Below are 2,969 nucleotides of genomic sequence, written 5' to 3'. Positions count from 1 at the left end.
CTTCCACATAGGGCAAGCTAGAATTAACTATCTTACCCAGGACCGCCGAAGCAGCGTGGACCAGGGGAGAACTATACTTTGTCTTGTATGCCCTCTTCCACATAGGGCAAGCTAGAACTAACTATCTTACCCAGGACCGCCGAAGCAGCGTGGACCAGTGGAGGACTATACTTTGTTCATAACACCACAGTATTGAGTAATGTGCCCTCTTCCACATAGGGCAAGCTAGAATGAACTATCTTACCCAGGACCGCCGGAGCAGTGTGGACCAGTGGAGGACTACACAATCATGAGGTTTGATATCGACTTGTGTGTTTCAATAGGGTACCGATGGTATGTTTTGAACCGATTTGATTTAGCCATTCTGAAATCATCACTTGGTTGAAGCGCTGAACTAGGGAGGGGCATCGTTTACATATATATTGGTTTTCGCATGCTCTACTAGGTTAATGTCATAGGGTTGGCTATCGAGCATGCCCAAGTGATGACTTGATTGTGTGCTTGCTTGAATTCTTCACATTTCATACCATCGGTTAGTTGTCGAATCATTCCTCGATCATAACCTTCGTTCTTGGTTCATGTATGCTCTCTTCCACATAGGGCAAGCTAGAATTAACTATCTTACCCAGGACCGCCGAAGCAGCGTGGACCAGGGGAGAACTATACTTTGTCTTGTATGCCCTCTTCCACATAGGGCAAGCTAGAACTAACTATCTTACCCAGGACCGCCGAAGCAGCGTGGACCAGTGGAGGACTATACTTTGTTCATAACACCACAGTATTGAGTAATGTGCCCTCTTCCACATAGGGCAAGCTAGAATGAACTATCTTACCCAGGACCGCCGGAGCAGTGTGGACCAGTGGAGGACTCTATACTTTATACTTCACACCACAGTATTGAGTACGACTTGCATAAAGCCCCTAATGAGAACCACGAGGGCTCTCTCAATGTAGAACCACGAGGGCTCTAGTACCGATTCTCTCGGTACGGCTTGGTCCGTGTTCCTTTATGCTTGTACTCTAAGTATTAAGTATTGTGTCCTCTTCCACATAGGGCAAGCTAGAACTAACTATCTTACCCAGGACCGCCGAAGCAGTGTGGACCAGGGGAGGACTATACTTTATACTTCACACACTAGCCATACTGAAGTCATCACTTGGTGGGGGTGAACTACGGCGGTATCTATCGTTTTGGTTCGGTCTATATAGGGTCGCTTGCATGCTCATTCGAATATAATGTAATTGTGTATGGCAATATGAGCATGCCCAAGTGATGACTTTGTTTCAAGCTCAACAGGTAGGGTATTGAGTCCTCTTCCACATAGGGCAAGCTAGAATGAACTATCTTACCCAGGACTGCCGGAGCAGCGTGGACCAGTGGAGGACTCTATACTTTATACTTCACACCACAGTATTGAGTACGACTTGCATAAAGCCCCTAATGAGAACCACGAGGGCTCTCTCAATGTAGAACCACGAGGGCTCTAGTACCGATTCTCTCGGTACGGCTTGGTCCGTGTTCCTTTATGCTTGTACTCGCGAAAAGTCTCAACCCGGAGGTCTTGACTTTGTATTGTCATAGTTGGACTACGACGGGGCATCCGACCATTGCTGATCGAACACCCCTGACTCATCATCTTTCGGATAGGCGGTGCGCGCACCTCCGACGCGGAAAGTCTCAACCCGGAGGTCTTGACTTTGATTGTCATAGTTGGACTACGACGGGGTATCCGACTCATCGAATACCCCAGAAGCACACCATCTTTCGGGTAGGCGGTACGCGTACCTCCGGACGCGGAAAGTCTCAACCCGGAGGTCTTGACTTTGGTTGTCATAGTTGGACTATGACGGGGCATCCGACCATTGCTGATCGAACACCCCTGTTACACCATCTTTCGGATAGGCGGTGCGCGCACCTCCGACGCGGAAAGTCTCAACCCGGAGGTCTTGACTTTGTATTGTTGGATAGTCCTCTTCCACTATAGGGCAAGCTGGAAATATTCCATTTTACCCAGGACTGCCGAGGCAGCGTGGACCAGGGGAGAACTTCACGGAATCTTCAGGCATCCATGATTGCCATAGTGCGTAAGCCGCCGCTGTGCGCGTCAACTCGTTCCCCGTGAGGAGGAGTCTAGCCGCCGCTAAAAGACGAAGCATTAAGTGTCCTCATTCCACTATAGGGCAAGCTAGAATGAACTATCTTACCCAGGACCGCCGAAGCAGCGTGGACCAGGCGAAGACTATACTTTATACTTCACACCACAGTATTGAGTACGACTTGCATAAAGCCCCTAATGAGAACCACGAGGGCTCTCTCAATGTAGAACCACGAGGGCTCTAGTACCGATTCTCTCGGTACGGCTTGGTCCGTGTTCCTTTATGCTTGTACTCGCGGAAAGTCTCAACCCGGAGGTCTTGACTTTGATTGTCATAGTTGGACTACGACGGGGCATCCGACCATTGCTGACCGAACACCCCTGATTCATCATCTTTCGGATAGGAGGTGCGCCCACCTCCGACGCGGAAGTCTCAACCCGGAGGTTCGGACTTAGAGTTTTTCCCATTTAAAAGTTTTTCTCTTAGCCATACTGAAGTCATCACTTGGTGAACGATTGAACTAGGGCGGGTTAATCGTTTATAGGTATCATGTGGTTTGCATGCTCTCTTAGGTTAAGGTCATGTGGTTGGCTATCGAGCATGCCCAAGTGATGACTTTGTTTCACGCTTGCTTGATTTCTTCATGATTCCCTGTTATATAGTGTAATCATTCGAGAACAGGGAATCTTTGGTTTTGCTCAACAGGAATTGGATGTCAACTTGGTATCTAGATCGCATTAAGTCTCAACCCTTAGGTTCGGACTTGTATAGTGACATCTTGTTACGGTCTAGAGTCTCAACCCGCAGGTTCGGACTACTTAGTGTTTGATCGAATATAATATGGCAACTTGTGCCTAAGTCTCAACCCGCAG

This window comes from Anopheles coustani, assembly GCF_943734705.1.
Source record: "Anopheles coustani chromosome X unlocalized genomic scaffold, idAnoCousDA_361_x.2 X_unloc_45, whole genome shotgun sequence".
NCBI classification, from domain to species: Eukaryota; Metazoa; Arthropoda; class Insecta; order Diptera; family Culicidae; genus Anopheles; species Anopheles coustani.
This window is presented reverse-complemented; position numbering follows the sequence as displayed.